Genomic DNA, 19,459 nt, shown 5'->3' on the forward strand with positions numbered 1-19,459 from the left:
ACAACAAAAGTTTTTGCACTGCTGGTCGACCTATCCATCTTTACTTAATACTTACCATACTTTATATTACAAATGCGAACGTGTGTCTGTCTGCTAGCTTTTCACGGCCCATCTATTTAACCAGTTTGACGAAATTTGTACAGAAATAGCCTGGATCTTGGCGACGGACATAGGCTTTTTGTCCCGGAAAATCGAAGACCGCGGGATTAAAACAAAATCTAAATCCACGTGGACGAATATGTCACAGGTGTCATATTTATCCCGGAAATTCAAAGAATTTCCACGGGATTCTTATAATAAATCCACCAAATCGTAGGCATCATCTAGTATCGAATAACTAGGAAAGTCAAGTCTGATCTAATTATGTAAAAAGTTCGTTACTTATGCATTCACACATCATTCATTCGATTCAGTTAAAACTTTGTAGGTATATATTTTGTTAAATTCCTTACTTTAGCATTTGGGATTGAAGAGAAAACAATAATTTGAGTTCACTTTACCTCAAATAGTTAAGTCGTTAAACAATGGTATGTATCGTAATCAAATAGGATGGTCAAATCAACAAAACTTTCAAACAACTCTAAGAACTTTGTAGGCTACAATTTACTCCAAATGAGACGAAAACTTGGTTTTATTTTTTTAAATAGCAACTAACTGCGGAGTGCAATGCATGAATACATCAATATGTAACTACAGAATACCTTCCAGCTGAAACATAGATAAAGATCTCTGGATTACAGTAAATAACCATAATTTTGAGACATGGTATTTTAATTTAGAATATTTTCGTATCGTAGCATATTCTATCGTGTTATATTTAGTAGGTATAACCTAGCGATAGTTTTATTTTTATGACGATTTAAATTAAATGTAAAAAATATACCATTTTTGTGCGACCTATGTGAGCTGGTAAAGGACTTCTCTATTTAAAGCCATAAGACTTATTCCGTGTATCACCCTAAAACAAACGCAAACTCTGAAACGTGTGTGCGTCCAACCACCGCGGATTAAAAAATAATACTATAGGTACAAATTCAACGTCCGTGGATGATAGATAGACAGAGTTCTGGGAGACTTCAGGGTGGCTGTTTTAGGATGAATAAATAAAATTTAAATTATATAGATTAAATAATGTAAATTAATCAACTTCCTTTTATAGTAAGGCGTTGTACAGCAAAAAGCTTTATAAAGTAGCGACACGTTTAATTTGACGTCATTTTAACTCGAATTGCTGCCTACATCGTGAAATTTAGCTGTCATCGTAATTTTCAAATCAACGGACCCTTTTTGCGCTACAATATTATTCGTTTTATGATGGATCCAATTTGAAAGTAATAACTCACTTAATAGTTCTTGTGAAACGAGTTTTCTTGAGTAAAATTCAAGATCTGTAGAGTCTTTGATACACAAAAATGATGGATTGTCGCGATAGATTTCAACAACCTTGATCAGAACTTGCTTAACCAAGTACGAGAACGAAAACAAGGGTCCTATTACAAAAACTTTAGGCGCGTTTTAAACTAACGTTAAACACGTACGTTTGTATTGTATGGGATTGACATTTTAGCGTCTGTGCGGTGCCTAAAATGACATGAAACATATTGAGACAATGTTTATCATATTTTACAACCTTTTTTACGCTAACACGCCGAAGGCATCAGCTAGTTGTGGATAAAATCAAAAAGCTACAACGCACAGGCCAACATAACTTAATGTATTTAAGTGTGTTGGCGTCTTGCCAGACGTCTCCCAGACGCGCAGTAATCTTTCTACGAGTGATGACTGACTAATTATCAACGTGACAAGAAAATATAGTCTCGCTTTGGCAAATTGTTAGCAGTCTCGCCAACACTTGCTGCATGGTTTACGTACCCTTAGGTATCTATAAATCTGTTGTAAGTGTGTAGTATAGTAAAAAACTTAGTGTGGGTGTGTTAAATGTTTATGATACAGTTGATGTTTATTGGAAACAGTACGCTAATTAATGAGGAATAAGTTTTACTTTTAATCTTAGCTATAACTCTGGATATAATGTAATAAAGGTAAATTAAGATTTATTTTTCATGATTGAAAATGTTGTAAATATGTAAGTTTATGTGAAACAAAACACGTCGTCTGTGGCACAAAACCACTAAACTAGTATACCTACTACTATATTTCACAAAAGAGACCAGTTCTGATGTTGCGGGTTGAAATAATTTCACTCATACCTACAACATAATTTATATTAGGTATGAGTGCTATTATACATATTTTGGCAATCTGACAATGGTCAAAATATTTGTGATTTATTGACAGAAATGCTCTATCAATAAAATAAAAGCCTCAATATCTCGCCTACCTTTAGTAGATTCAAGCATCTCAATCTAAATTACCTTGCCACTGATATGATATAGGTACAGACGTCTCTTAGATACCTGTATAATATCTAAAACTCTTTTGGCGTAGCACATAATATTGTAGGAGGGTAGCCTCCTTCAAATTCTAAAATATTGGCGCTAATTCTGTTGTACTCTAACCTAAACCTAAACTAAATTTTAGATTCTTTAATTTTAGGATTTCTATTTCTAAACTGCATTCGCTTTTTTGCTTCAACTAAATTTAAACATCCTAAATGGCCGTCTAAAATGACGTTTGAATTGAATAGTAAGTGTTGCTATTTAAGATAACAAGAACTGCACTAAATTTGTGTTTGATTTTCCCCTTTAATCTTAAAACTATTTTTTGCGAAAAATATCGAACGATGTTACTTGAAATACAAAAATAATAACTTTACTTGATTTATTTAGGTCGAATCACAATAAAAGTGTCGAAAATTGAAGTTTTGTTCATTTTATCGTGTGAAGTAGGCTTAAGTCTTTGATCAAAAGTGCTAGAACCCAGAGCCGTAAAACTAGTTAAAAAAACAGATCTATTATTTTTGTTGCAAATATAATTTCTAACCTAATTTCTTTATGTTTTGTGGTTAAAGAATCTTAGTTTTTGTTACAAAACTTTGTGAAAATAGTGGTTATGTGCATAAAATAGATAAAAGCAAAGAATTTTGCTTGGAATCTTACCTACCTACCTTACCTTGAAATCACCGAGGTACCTAATTGTCAAACTCTTGCTAGGAAATCAATGCAAACAGATGAAAAGCAATCATCCTAAATAACTGACTGCCACAGAGTACATTGAATATACAGGTAAAGGAATATACAGCGAGGAAGTTCTGAAACTTGGCGGTATACTTACAAATCTGGCGTGCAAGGACGTGGAACGAGGTATCCATGAATTCAACAAACTAAGGCGGTAATGTGATTTAAGGCATGAAAGTACCTACAAGATCAAGATTGAATGTATATACCTACGTGTATAATAATAATAATAACAGGTAACAGCTGGTATCATCATAATGATCAACTCATTGCCAGCTCACCTCTCAAAATGTAGTTTGGCCATAGTCCACCACTCTGTCCAAGTGCAGATTGACAGACTTCACACACCTTTGAGAACACTATGGAGAACTCTCAGGCATGTAGGTTTCCTCACAATGTTTTCCTTCACGGTTAAAGAAAGTGATACTTAATTGCTTATTAAACAGCTAGTACATATTATAATATAGCAAAAAATGGAAGTGTAGCATACCTATATAAAAATAATAATTACAGGCAACAGTTAGTATCATCACACGATCAACTCATTGCCGGCTGACTACTGAGCAGGGGACTCCTCTCAAAACGGGAAGAGTTTGGCCATTGTCCACCACTCTGGCCGAGTGCACATTGACAGATTTCACACACCTTTGAGAACACTATGGAGAACTCTCAGGCATTTAGGTTTCCTCACAATGGTTTGGTTCACCGTTAAAGAAAGTGATGCTTAATTGCATAGTAAACAGCTAGTATGCATAGCAAAAAATTGAAGTGTAGGATACATTACACCTTTCAACACATCATCATAACAAACTTTCAACGTTGATAATTTTTATTTCAGCCCATTTCATGAAACCAAGTATATGGAGTCTGCGAGTTAAAAAGATGTTCCGTCACTCATCTACCAAAAATGAACAGTTGTTTCCTAAACTTAATTTTTATTTAAATGTTATTGAAATAAATATTAATTATGTACAGTACAGAATGAAACATATGTATATATTTTATTATTTTATTTAATAAAAGTAATTGTTAATTAAGTATCTGATTGAAGTTTTCTTGCTTTTGTTAGGAAATTCTTGCCTTCATCATACTGTGCAGCTGTAGTATGACTTAGTTGTACTAGTACTACCTGAAAAATGAAATTTATAATCTATAGGTATAAATAGTTCAAAATTAGTTTTCAGTCCCTATTTATATCAATTTCAATGCAGTCTTCACCATAACAATTATAAAATCATTTTTTGAGGTTTGCATATTCTTTGGCTAAAATCTATAGAGTACCTATACTTTGAATTAGCTCAGACTAGACATAGTTAAAACATAATACTTTAAGCACAGATATGTATAGAGAGCATACTTTGACTTTGCTCTGACGTAAGTTTCAGTTAAAACGAGACAGATTTATGCCAATGATATAACTCTGTCTCTTTTATCAGTATCTTAAGTCTATGCAAAGTCAGAGATCTATAGATTTCAAACTAAATAAAGGTTGAGTCTATAGATTTCTGTATTAATTTGTAGAATTATAGGAATGTGTAGAAAACTTTAGTCCGTTTTCAATAAAATAGATCTAGAAAAGATAAAAGAAATCAAATTATTTTTTGACGTTATTTCTCTTCTAACTATGGGTTCCATACCTCAAAAGGAACCATTATAGGATCACTTTAGGTACTAGAAGTACCCTATATACTTCTTGTGACCTAAAGGCAGGTAGCTAGGTCAGTACATCATCATCATCATCATCATTATCAATCCATCGCCGGGTCACTACTACTGAGCACGGGTCACCTCTCCGAATAAGGTGTTTTGGCCATAATCTACCACACTGACCAAGTGCGGATTGGCAGACTTCACACATTTTTGAGGATGTTATGGAGAAGTCCTAGCTTTTCTCTCTCTCTTCTGTACATATTATGTAAATGTAAAAATATAAACTGACTGACTGACATCAGCATATAAGCTGCTGACTCCTGAGTCTAGTAATTTATTAAGCTGCTGAGTTTAAAAACTTGAGAATTTGCATGTAAGGAACGTTTACTTTAAGTACCTATATAGACCACTACGACATAATTTTCAGATACTTACATAGGTACTTATTCCACCCGAACAAAGCTGGGGCAGGTACAACTCAGGCAGGTCAGCTAGTTAACCTGAAATGTGATACCCATAAGGGTATGGGTATACCTATATAGGTATACCCATATGGGTATGGGTATACCTATATAGGTAAACTCAACAAGATCCTATCATGATATGTTTAGGAATTACAAGATGTATCTACTAGGTACTTCTCAACTAAAACTTATCAGATGATTAAAGTGAACCCAGGCTATGTCAGTTAGTTGTAGTTATCTATACTGTACTGTAGCTAGTATAAGTACCTACTTATGCATGTAATAGGTAGTCTTTCAAGCAGGTATCTACTGAGTTGAAAATAAAGAAGTAACTGGGTACTACTCAAGTACTTAGTTCAATACTAGGGGTATGTAAGTATAAGACATAACTAAATGTAAAATCTGTTAATTTAGCCTATAAATAAACCTTTAGGTGAACTCATTAAGATTTTAGAACTTAAACTTTATTATAAGTACCTACTCTACCACCACACTTATTCTGCTTTATTTTTGATATGTTTAGCAATAAGTAGTAGGTAGTAGGAATTAATCTCATTGATAATGATAACAAGGCATCAAGTTTTACCTTGGCATACCTAATTGGCAAAGATTTATGTTCACACTAATATTTAGGTAGCTACCTATGCAAGTTTTTGTCTCTGGGTATGTTCCTTTATGCATCTAACCTAGTTGGGCACAGAGATTTTTCACAAGGACACATACTAGTGAAGGATATACTTATAGGCTACTTTTATTAGGTAGGTAGGTAAGCTAAGTACCTACAGAAAAGTATCCTAGTCCCACAGGATTTTCGAACAGCTGCCACTTGCTAGTTAAGAAATAAGGAGACTTAAGGATCTTAGGTTTGCCTTGCTGAAGCCGCCAGGATGTCTGTGGAGGTGTCTGATACTCTTAGACAACAAAGTAGATAACCAACCTAATTATTTTTTGTGAATTAACGACGAGCCAGAGAAACCACGTATATTTCCATTTTATAAAGTTTAAATTAAATTAAAACACTTAAAAGATACTTTTTTTATCTTAAATATAACAATTCTAAACTCAAATAAAAATATTTCTTTCAAAACACGTCCATTTTGCCATTTAAGCAGACTCTTTAAATTTAGTGGGCACCTCGCGAGGTCCACTCTAATTTTAGAAAATTTTAGGTTAACGTTTCTTAATTTAGGCATTTAGTTCGTGCAACAGAATAACTTTTGCTCTTTAAAATCTAAATTGAATAGTTTAGTGCTGTCAAATTCAATTTTAGGTTAGACCTGTCATTTAAGTGGGTTTTCAGAATAACACACCTTTCTAAGTCTAATATTAGACATTTTAAAATTAGAAAACCGCCTAGAGAATCGGCCCCAATGTATGTTTTAAATCGCATCTAAATTGAATATTATGGAATACATTGTTTTAGAATTTCATTCGATAATCAATATAACCCTATGGCAATAATAATTTGATTATTATTTTCTACCAAATAATGTGTTCTGTTCGGGCAGAGATTAGTGAAAGTCTTAGTTATTATTTTTACCAAAATCTTGTAACTGGAATATTTTTACTCAATTTCGGTTTGATTGTCGTTATTGTCGATAGATTTTAATTATGGACGCAGTTTCGTACGTGCTGTCTTATCGGTCGATATGAAGGCTACTTTTATATGGATAAGCGAGGATGTGTGAAATCCTACAATGTGATCGCTTCATTGTTATAGATTGTGTGTTAATCCAGTCAATAAGGTCGCGTCCTTCTAGGTACAGAAGGATCACTCCGTAAAGACGTGTAAATAAATAACGACTCTTATTACTACGCAACTAATTGTGATTCAGCTGGCACAGACCTACGGCCTAAAATTTAACGAACGCTTCTATTTTATCCCGTAAACACTTATCTCTCTCTCTCATAAGAGATGAGTTACGCGAGATCCGTCGAAGGGGTGCGCCTCCATTGGTATTTTTTGGGTCACATGAACGAGTGCTCAAGCCTGGCCTGGCGATACCTTTATTACCATCCCAAACATCTGTTAAAAATGTTGGATTGAAACCAGGTCCGTGGTGTCTAAGGATTTTCTGACTGTCAGTCTGTCAGACTGTCTGTCTAAGAGCTCTCATAATGTCACTATGAGACAGGTAAATAGTAATAGATATAAGATAACATAAGGCTATTTTACCCGCACCGAGTGGTTCCGACCGGCACCAACCTGTCGGTTTCGGCAAAGATAATATATTAAACATATATTATCTTTGGTTTCGGCAACCTGTTTCTTTATGCAAGCACCCTAAGCCTCGTGATAGGTATACCAATAGGGAGCTTGTGTCACTCCTTACTTGTTTACCCGCACCGAGCGGTTCCGACCGTTACCAACCTGTCGGTACCGGAAACCTGATCTATATGCAAGCTCCTTAAGCCTCGTGATAGGTATACCAATAGAGAGCTTGTGTCACTCCTTACTTGTTTGTTCCGGTCAGATCACAAGGTAACCGCAGACGTGCTGACTTGCTAATGTAGCTTGCGGTCTGAAGCGGGTCACTGTGTCAGCTTTATAATGATCTCCGTATGACAGTTTTCCTTTCCTTGTATTCATAAAAAAAAATCTTAAATTTTCCTTTACAAAATTGTTCAATCTTAGATATTATTTTATTATAACTCCAACGGGTAGTGAAGTGGTAAAAGTTGGGGCATATAATATAGTCCGCGACAGGTTGAGACCACACCCCGCGCACCCGCACGTCACCTGCATTCGCCCGCACCAGGTTAGCACGGGGGCTGTGCGACCTGTCTCGTACTATAGTCCAAAGAACCGATATACATTTATTGGGGTCCCAAAGAATGGCGACCTCGCTCTGGAAAGCGAAGCGTCGTTGGCAGACTCTCCCATTAGGTGAAAAAACGGCATCAAATAAGTCGGGGAGCCGCTGGATCAAGGCAACGCAAGATCGTGTGTTATGAAAGTCTCTACAAAAGACCTGTAAAAAGCCTACAAAGGACGGTTGACGATGACAGCAAAATGAAGAAGGTTACTATTTCACCGCACATGACTATATATAGGTGTATTAGCTTGATTGTCTGTTTATTTAGACGATATAAGGAAAAACGGTTCAAATTAGTTCTTGCATGACTAATTCGTATTTATCCACCCCCTTCGTTAGCGCTAATTAAATCTAACATGTAAATATGTTGATGGCTTTACCTACTCTGTGGCTTTACTTCCGAGGCTACAATGGAATCACGCACGCATTATAGAGGCATACATTTATGATATGTTATTTTAATAATAAAACAGTTACGCTGTTATACTTTGAACTCATTAATACTGACCACATTATAAAGTAATCCAGCTCAGTTTAATATCTATCTTTTACTTATTCTAAATATATAAAATGAAAAACTGACTGTCTGACTGACTGATTAACTGATTGACCGATCTATCAACGCACAGCCGTTTACTTCTGGGCTGATCGGACTGAACTTTAGCATGCAGGTAGCTATTATGACGTAGACACTCGCTAAGAAAGGATTTTTGAAATTAAACTCCTAAGGGGGTAAAATAGGGGTTTGAAATTTGTGGAGGACCAAAAGTTTGTCCTGAGTGTTGATGAGTCAGTCCGGGATTGAGTTAGGACTTTTTGTACGTATAAGAATTGACAGAGATAATTTATTCTTGTAATAAATTATATCTGGCACCCATTGATGATAAATAACCCAGATTTGCATTTGCTCGCAAGTTTACTTAATAATTTAATCAAGTTGCTTAAAAATAACCACAAACCAATCATGAGTTTAAGCCAATTGCCGCTACGGCGTAGATATCGAGGGAATGCAAATGATTTCAGTAGAAACAACAAAGTAATCACAAGCCAAAAATCCAACGCAAAAGCTTTAAACTGTAGCAGAGTTCGCAGTAATTATGCACAATAGCTAACTATCCGAATAGAAATGAGCAATGAGCCAATGAGTCATTGGCAGTCGACGTCGAACGGGATTGCTGATCATTTAAATGCCTACAGCCATTTCCCTGTCAATAGCAGTCAATGCCGAGTGTTCTCATTCCCAGAACCAATTCTAAAGATGATCGTATACAATGAGACGTAGTAGAAGTAGATCGTATACAATGAGACGTAGTAAAAGTAGATCGTATGGAATGTGACGATAATATGTAAAAGGCTAATACATTTTTCAATACTGTTACATACCAGCGGTTTTGCGCCTCCTGCGGCTTAGCTTGCAACCGAAACGTTAAGGAATCCATACTACCATACTAATACTAATCAATGCGAAAGTGTATCTGTCTATCTGTCTGTCTGCTAACTCTTCACGGCTCATCCATTTAACCAATTTTGACAAAATTTGGCATAGAGATAGCTTGCATCCCAGGAAAGGACATAGGCTACTTTTAGTCCCAGAAAATGGAAAAACTTCCACGGAATTTTTAAAAATCTAAATCACACTGAAGAAGTCGTGGGTGTCATCTATTTAGCACAGAGATATCTTGCATCCCAAAGACAGATATAAGGTACTGTTTATCCCGGAAAATCATAAAGTCAGACGCATCATCTATTAGTCCACAATTTGCTCACTCGCCAAATAAATAGGTAATATTTTCATCTGAATCCTTAGAAAGTTGTATAATAAAATAGTTCTGTAATACTTTCACCAGTACAGGGCACTTGGGAACATGTTGTTGAGATGTTTTGATGAAATAAAAATTATGATATGGTAAAAATATACCATAATTAATAATTATTAACGTCACGCTGTACGGAAAGCGATTAATAACGTCACAAGACGTAAATGAGAAATATTGTTCAATTTTTTAACATACTAAAAATAGAGTAATCCCTGCGGGAAAATATATTTTATGTAAAAAAATTGCAAAATAATTGTCGTTAATCGGACGGACTTTAAGCTTGCGTAACATGGAGCTGTTTTCAGATTTCAGTTTGGGAAGAAAGTTTGGTAAAAATAATGAAAACAAACATCGCGGAAAAATAATTTTGGACGGAAATCAGGATTCCTGTAGTTACATAATAACACTGTTACATAATATTGTAGATAGAGCAATGTGACTGAACTGGAATATGTCCTTCACCAATTAGAAAGAAACAACTTTGCAGAGTACTGCAAGACTAGTTAGTTAGCTACTGCAGTACTGACTAGTTGTCTGCCAATCTGCACTTGGCCAACGTGGTTAGACTATGGCCAAAACCCTTCTCACTCTGAGGGGAGACTCGTGCTCTGTAGTGAGCCGGCGATGGGTTGCTCACATGACTGACTAGTTGAAGTTGGACTTCACACGGGTAACCTGATGTAGCAATTATAGGAACTTTTTCCGAAAAATCACTACCTTACTATTATTACTTCACTACCTATACCTATTATAAAATAAGTATGCGAAAGTCTTTGCTTGTTGGAATCGACGTGATTTTTTGCAAAGGTATAGTTAAAACAGGAGCATTACGAAAAGTCTCAAATTGCATTCCACCTAAAATCCGAACAATCATTTATAACGCCCTTGCTAAGTCACATTTGGAGTACCTGATAGAAATCTGGGGATCAGCTGCACAAACACACATCAACAGATTACAAAGAACCCAAAATAAACTAATAAAGACACTATTTCATTATAATTACCTAACACCAACTAAAGACCTATATAGAAAGACTAGACTCCTTAACATAAAACAATTATACACATACAACACATGTCTTCTCATTAAAAAAATTACTAGTAAAACTGTACATACCAATATAACATTTAAACAAAAAACTATCAACTATAATCTTAGAAATAAAAGTAAATTACACACTTGGCAACCACGAACAAAAACCTACGGAACTAAAAATATAATGTGTGAGGGTGTACATATTATGTTTAATAGCTTACCTGAAGTGATAAAACAGCCTAAAACCATTGTTCAATTTAAGAATAGGCTAAAGAAATATGTTGCGGACAATATTGTTCAACTAGAACTTGTAATTTGCATAAAATTGAAATAGTTAATAAGTTAGATAAAAAATATTATAATTAGGTATAGACATAGTTAAGTATTATTATAGTAAAATTTAAAAATTGTATTTGTAATGCATGCGTCTGTGTTAGTAGTTACTAAAATGTATATATAATTAATCTTAATGTAAGTGAACAGTATGTTCTTTTTGAGAATAAAATTCTTTAAACCGAACCGAAATACGTGGAGAGTGACATAGACTCCTTTTTATACCGAAAAATCAAAATCACGGGCATCATGGCCTAAGAGCCAGCGCGTGCCAGACTTTCCTTATTTTATAGAAGCTGAAAGTTTCTCTGCATATTGTCCCCAACACTAGGAGGAGCATTTGTTTGGATGTTTGTTTGAATCATGGTGCTTTAGGAGATAACAGGTAATAAAAATGTAAAAAATCTTACGTCAAAGTATAAAGTCTAATTTTATTAATATTTTCTTCGGAGTAGTATTAGAAATCTCTATCAGCTTGTAGATACTAAATAAAAACTGAGCAAGATTCTCTGAGATTAGAGCTTTGGAATATATTGTAGATATGTAGTAATGATGATTTATACATAGGAACCGTGTCAGATAGAAACATTAGCGTGGCAAAGTACGTGTTGCTATTTGCATAAAAGGAAAAACACGTTTACGAGCATGGGTGTTCCTCAAGGTAACTTATGGAAACACGGGACGTTCACGCGACGTCGGTGGTGTGTGACATGCATGTGCTCTTTGCATATGACAGACATGTTAATGTGTGTTTATTATTCCGGTAGATAAAAGCGAAAGAGGTATCGACACTAAAAGTGTTCAGATGCTTTGTATAAATGACTACAATTTTCCTGCTATTATATTCCTAACTGGCGAATAAAAATCCCCGATTTTAGATTCAGGTGTTCAAAAGTTATAAAATACTCATTTTTTTCATTCAGATACAAGTTAGCCCTTGACTGCTATCTCACCTGGTGGTAAGTGATGATGCAATCTAAGATGGATGCGGTCTAACCTGGAAGGGGTAGGTACATCAAAGTGTATTGATATTATTTGTACAACAGCCATATCCTTACTTATTTTACAACATTTTTATATGTATATATAGTGTATAATGTGTTTAAAAAAATCTAAATTAGAAACAACTTAATTGTAATGTTCTTCGAAATTCTGTTAAAATAAATCGTTGCATCGAAATTCACACATCACAAATATACAGCAAAATTATTATGCAAAATCAACACCTATACATTAATATGTTAATCTAGGCGAAGCAAGCAAGTGTTTTTTGTAGGTAGATTTTAGTTATAACTATAGCACCGTCATTCTCATTACCGATCCATTTGGAGCATGCATTTAATACCTAAATAGTTTTTCCAAAGTCGCTTAAAGCCAAATGCAAAATACAGTAGGTATAGCCTGTGGCACGCATTCTATTTTCCTCATGCAGACAACAAAATGAAATCGCCGCCTGTGATAGAACGCGGCGTGACTCGGGAAATTTCATTTGAAACTATTTTCTTTTTTGGAAGCCTAGGCTAGTGCAGCGGCTTCGCACGTTATAAAATAATATTGAAAACCGCATTGAGCCACAGAATACTTAACAGTACGATAGAATAATTAATAGTACGATAGGATATTACGACAGATTGAGAACTCATTTTCAAGAATGAAATCTAGCAGGTGTTTGCTATTTTTTAGTTATTTAAAATCTAAAAGGTTTTCTGATGAAACAGAAGTATCATCATCACAACCGATAGACGTCCACTGCTGGATATAGGTGTCTTGTAGGTCATAGAAGTATGGATTTAACATATTATACCCAGTTTTTTTACTGTTTCACTCTTAAATTTGTTGTAAAAACGTTATAGTATAATTTTAACATATTATACCCAGTTTTTTTACTGTTTCACTCTTAAATTTGTTGTAAATGTATTATGCCGCACTTGTAGCAAAATAACTATTTTAAAACTATTCGAAAAGGTAAACCAAAATAATATTTCTTACGGCTTTTTTAGTATGTATAATTAATCATGTTTCAGGAAGCTATTTTGGTTAAGAATGTCCTTCAGCCTAAAATAGTTTTAGCCAATTAATTACGTATACTATTTCACCCTGCAAGGTCACTGGGGCGAGAATAAATGTTTATTTATGGTATTTAGGTACCTATTTAGGCATTGATGTTGGAATCCTTAGGTAAGTATTAAATACAGGCAACGAGTTTTAGATAGAAACCATTGACTTATTATATTAGGGTAATGGAAACTGAATCATCACACTCATAGTTAAGTTTTAAGTAGTAAATATTTAAATATAGGTAAGTAGTTCTCATCATAAAAAGTATACCTACTTAGGTAGATAGTTTTTGATTTGCGCTTATTCAAACCGAAGACCGAACGATGGTACATATCAAAATTAGGTAAGTATATAGGTATTATCAGAATTATAAAGGAAGTTATGCCATTATAGACTAAAACCGTAAAAACGACACATACCTAACTTTAAAGAATCGTAAGTATTAAAAAAACAAAAGCAGATAAAATAATTGAAGGGGCAATTTAATAAACTAGATATATATGTTCCTACTCAACTCAAAACATAACATTTTTCATCATCGGATAAATTCCGTGCAAAATTATACAACGTTAATTAAAACTACCACTTATTCCGAGTATGTTTACGTACGTTAAGTTAACAACTGCGCTTTTAATTATCATAAAACAACTAACAGAAAATGAAACTAGTTCAGTCCTATAATTATGCATTTTCATGAAAGTTATCCAATAATGTCCACAAGTTTTATTTATTTTTTTATCTCACGCAAAAACCTACAAGTCCTGTCTTAGGTCATCCTTAATAATATTATGCCGTTTCACATAATATAAACATCGTCTTTCTACTGGCTGTCAAACTCGTAGCTCTCTCGTAGCAATACCAGAGTGAACTACTGATTTATAAAGTCATCACTATTCACTTGCATAATATTCACACCGCTGCACTACCTAAGCTGAGTACCTACCAGAACTTGAGATTTTGCACGTAGCTACGATCACTAATAGCCATAATTAAATGCGAAAGTGTGTTTGTATGTTGGTTTTTTGGTTTGTCTTTCAAACACGTCGCAACAAGGCAACGAAACAACGTGATTTTTGCATGGGTATAGGTATAGGTAGTTAAAAGCCTGGAGAGTGGCAAAGGCTACCTTTTATCCCGGAAAATCAAAGAATTTTTAAACGGGGTTTTTAAAATCTAAATCCACGCGGATGAAATCGTGGGCATAAGCTATCAGCTAGTTTCTTAAAATCGTTTCGCATTAGGGGTCTACGTTATTACACTCAAGGGAGGCAGTCTTTTCATCCTTGCATACTTCAGAGAAGACGGCCAGCAGAAATTGGCATCAATAATATTATTTATTTTTATCAAGTTTGTCTTTATCCAAAGCTTAGCGATTTAAATACTTTTATAATTTCATTCCGTTCCGTTGGCTTACCGTCTTACTAAGTTCAATAAGTTGGGGCATATATTACTAAATCTTAAAACATAATATGTATCATATTCAAAGAAGAAAAAATCTTATATCTATCGTAAAATTGCCAATCAACCGTGTACGCCTTCCTTTTGTTTCATAAATAATGGTAGCAATAATTCATCGCGACTGGGGTCGTAAACAAGGCAAATATGTCGCAAGCACGTCGCAGGTAACCAAACTCGGTCGCGATTGCTGGAGTGAAAATAAAGCCAAAACTAAAAAATATTTGAAAACTTATACGTATCTATAACATAAATATAGAATTTATTTTTAGGGTCCCGTACGCTCGAATGCAAAAACGGAACGCTGATAAGATACTCATGTGTCTGCCTGTCTGGCTGCCACTTTCACAGTCATCCAAAGCTACTAGACGGATTAAGTTGAAATTTGCTACTCATATAAATTTCTGTGACCCCAACACAGACTTGTAACGTAAAAAGTAATAAATTTTTAATATGGGAGTCAGTTCTGGTGGCAAATTATAAGATCTAAAAAAAGTTTTGCAAACTATATCGTGTGCCATATAAAATGACATATTTTTACAATAAGCCCATAACTATGAAGTCTATACCCTTAAAATAACATGGTAAATATCTCAATTTCGTGCGTACAAACTTACGTACTTATTCATCGTACAGAACCCTCTTCACGCAAGTTCAACTCGCAGTTGTCCGGTTTTTTTTACCTGTTCAACATTTAGTATACCTACTGATTTTACGGTCATGAAAAAAGCATACTTAGCAAAATACTAAATCAATTAACGGGACGTGCCAAATGGTGGCTAATGCCTATCAGAGAGGCGCATCGATCCTGCCGATTGCTTTGTGTCGCAGGAAATTAGTTTCTAACTCGTGAACGAATTCCCTGTACAAAACCCAAGGGTTGTGTGCACTGTTCTCTATCTGGTTCAGATTATTTAGAGGTCATTTGTATTTGCCTATTTTAAGATAAAACGTCGCATTCACGCCACTTATGTCGGGCTAATAAAGGCTTTATGCCTTGTACAGATCAGTTTAATATTTTTTTGGTCACCTTAAATAGTTGTTTATTAAAAAATGTATACCTACTTTTAATTTCGAAGGTCTGTTTTGGCCTTAGGTAGGTAATAGGTATAATGTTTATTATATGGTTTTGCGAATAATCCATATTATGATTTACACCAAACACGTTCACAAAATCTGAGCCAGCTATAGGTACGTATAGCCGGCTCAGATTTTGTGAACGTGTGGATATTATAAACGTAAAGATGAGCTTATTTGAAAATTGAGGACGCTTTTTTTTGTTTACAAAATATATGACTAAAAGAACGAATAGAAAGAAAAATACATACATACATGTATATTTTTAGGACTTGATCAAAATGTATAAGGGCATGTCCGGACTGGTTCTTGACTTCGCTTATTTTGTACCGTGTAAACAATAGATAAAATAATTATTTTCAATACTCAGCATACGGTGAAAAGAAGTCATCTGGAAGTCACGAAACAATCCCGAACCTAGCCTAACTAGTCTATAATAGTAAACTGAATTTGCAATGAGGCTTACTTAGGTGGCATTTCGAAGCTCGTACTCGTACACTCTGGTAATTTCCTGCAAGAAAAGAGAATCATAAATAAATAAAGGAATACTTATTATCTCGAAAATAAATATGTATGAAGGGTAGTAGAAAATAATAGAAGATTTATATTTATTAATAGACCTATTCCATGTTTACATTATAAGGCATAATATTTTTTCACAAGATCAACGCTACTATCACGCCCTTCTGGCTCCAAGCTGTTAAACCGCATGCTGCATTCACTACTGCACTTCTGATCTACACTTCGTTTGTCCCCGCTTCAGTGAAAACGCACCCTAATACCGGAGAAAATGGATCGATTACAGTATACGAGGTTTACGGCCCACTAATTCAATGCCCTGACTCTTGTAAATATTATGCCCGGGACCTCGTAAAACGTAAGCGTTCAATTTTGAGTAGCTCATTTAGGTTACGTTAATACCTGCTGTGAAAACGTGTAAATATGTAACGACCTTTTTTTAGGATATGATCTTGAACTCGTGACTAATCCCGTTATATAATAAAAAACTGGTCCTTATTTAGAAATTAGCACCCATTTTTTATATCTTTTCTTTCCTAAACTGATTTTAACACAAATTATAAAACGTTTGCAAATAGATTTTTAGGATGTTACGACTTACGATGCAAAAGAAGATTTTCGCTATAATTAATGAATGTACCATACCTATAGTTCCTATAGCCCAATAGGGTAATAATAAAATATAGATAACATAACATGTTAAATTCGCTTGGCACCAATTTTACTATACGAAGATAACATGGTATCGATAGTGGAACTGGTGCCAACTGCCAACTTGAGTGGGCGAGATTGGCGATCATGCTAACAATAAAGCGACGAATTCAGCATACAGCCTAAATATAGATACTTGCGAGATCACTTTGAATCTTGCGTAGATACATGAAAACAAAAAAAATGCGCATTGAATAGGCTACTTGACACTTTTTTAAAGTTGGTCTTAAATGGTTAATATTTGTGCTATTATATCAAAAAAATTAACACTATATTTTTTGCGCCCTAAAAACCGTAAAACTTTCATTTAAAAATATATTTTTCTTAGACAGGTGAAAACACTGTCGGCCATGTTTGGCCGATAGATTATCTGTGCTCTGACGTCATGCATTTGTAAACAACAGCATAACCTCCCAAAGTTTAATAAACATGACTTCTATACTAGTGTACATGAAAAATATAGTAATTTTCGTTATTGTATCATCCGAGAATGTAAAAAACGCATCGATAAAGACCACAGGAAAGTTGTGGATTAGAGTGCCCAGTGAAATAAATATACGTAACACGCGAAGACTTGCTTAAAGGGATCCTATATGACTAACGACTTCAACCCAAATTTATTTTTGCAAAGATCACTTTGTTGTAATAACTTATTCAATTTATAAAAAGAAAACGATATTTTTTTACGTTTACTATGAGTTTTTAGAAATATATAAAAACTAGCTTATGCTCGTGACTTCGCCCGCGTGGACTTCATAAATTTCAAACCTCCATTTAACCCACTCAGGGGTGGAATTTCAAAAAATCCTTTCCTAGTGGATACCTTCTCTTTACCTACAAAGAACACACCCACCAAATTTCATGTATCTAGGACCACCTGTTTAGATGTTTAGGCCGTGCGTTGATATATAAGTTAGTCAGGACTCTAAATTTTATATATATGGATACTACGTTAGTCCCCGCGTGACATAGGGATGACATTTCTTTGTTTACATATTTAATGACGTCACATCATGGCTGACAGCGTTTTCTGCGTTTCAAATAAAAATAAAAACTGTATTTTTTAAAATTGGATTTATATATCCATCCTGCGTTTTTAATAATTGTTATTGATATATTTCGTTGTCTTAAGCAAAATACTATAATAAATAATGATTTATTGGACGAAATTAGATATGAGTCAAGTAGCCTATTGAGATTGACGGACGATACGACAAAAAAGACAGATTTTTAATTGCGACCGATTTGATCTAAGAAACATGGAATTTACATCACCGTATGAAATAAATAAATTCAACAATAAACAAATTCCTTTCAAATTTGACAAAAACGAATGACCATGCATCTAGACTGAGTTTGTTGTGGGCTCTTCTCAGACCTGGGCGCGTTTGGAACCTTCGTAGCTTTAGTTTTTAAGTTCGTGTAAAAATTATCACCACGAAATCAACTTATAACTGCAACAACGGACTTTCAAAAAGTGTAATTTATTACCTATTTTGAATAAACCATTTGATTTGATTAGACAAATTGCTTAGTGCATTGTCTATCAGTCAGTCAGTATTAGATTGTGTTTTGTTAAGTAGATAAGAGATTAGAGTCGTATGTCTGTGAAATCTTACTTGCTTTCTCAAACTAATTAACATTATCTTTATTCGCCGAGAAGATTAAATAAACTACATTTGGCGATTTTGCGGTAAAGTAAAAGGCAAACATTACCTACTGCATTGTCTAGACATCTCATTAACTTTGAATTTAATGCAATTCAAATATTATGTTAGTTTTCTTGAATGTGAAATCTTAGTAATATCTAAGTATTTAAGTATTATTATAATTTTGTGTTCACCAATATAAAGAAAAACTATTGCTTTCACTTCTATTATGAATTAATTTTAATGGTTGGTCCATTTATTTAATTATTTAAATAAATGGTTTAAAAAAAATACAGGTATGTACACACTTTTTTTAATTGTGAGATATAAGCACGCGCTTGACGACAATCATGCTTAGTAAAAACCACATGAGAATGCCAATTACTCCGATTTTAATCAAAAGCAATTCATTAAAACCTGTAAAGATGCCTATAAAAAAAGATACCTATAGCTTGACCTTGAAGTTCATGTGAACGTGTGTGAGTATAAGCACAAAGCACGTTATATTTTTTGCCTTCAGCAAAGCTTATAAAATTTGAATTTCCCAATACATAATTGGGGAAGTACTGTAGCTAAATATCATAAATTATTGTGAAAAATGTATGACTTGTCATCTTCCAACAAAGAACATTAAGTACTACTTCAGAATTTCACCCTGCGAGGGATTGATTTATTAGTAGCTTTGTGCTAGTATAAGTATACTTAACTGGTGAAGTTGCGTCTTCTAAATGGAGTCT

General features: G+C 34.3%; 2 protein-coding genes across 4 annotated transcripts in view; one reads left to right on the forward strand and one right to left on the reverse strand.

Annotated features, from left to right (window-relative positions):
- Window positions 1-19,459, forward strand: part of LOC117996789 (uncharacterized) — a 155,759-nt gene that overhangs the window by 42,261 nt on the left and 94,039 nt on the right. The window lies entirely within an intron of this gene.
- Window positions 1-19,459, reverse strand: part of LOC117997077 (tetraspanin-9-like) — a 93,133-nt gene that overhangs the window by 15,289 nt on the left and 58,385 nt on the right. For both annotated transcript variants that reach the window (XM_069498324.1, XM_069498323.1), the window contains one exon: window positions 16,310-16,354. The gene's annotated coding sequence lies outside the window, so the exon portion shown is untranslated. The remainder of the gene's footprint in view (window positions 1-16,309; window positions 16,355-19,459) is intronic.

Source organism: Maniola hyperantus, chromosome 4 (assembly GCF_902806685.2).
Source record: "Maniola hyperantus chromosome 4, iAphHyp1.2, whole genome shotgun sequence".
NCBI classification, from domain to species: domain Eukaryota; kingdom Metazoa; phylum Arthropoda; class Insecta; order Lepidoptera; family Nymphalidae; genus Maniola; species Maniola hyperantus.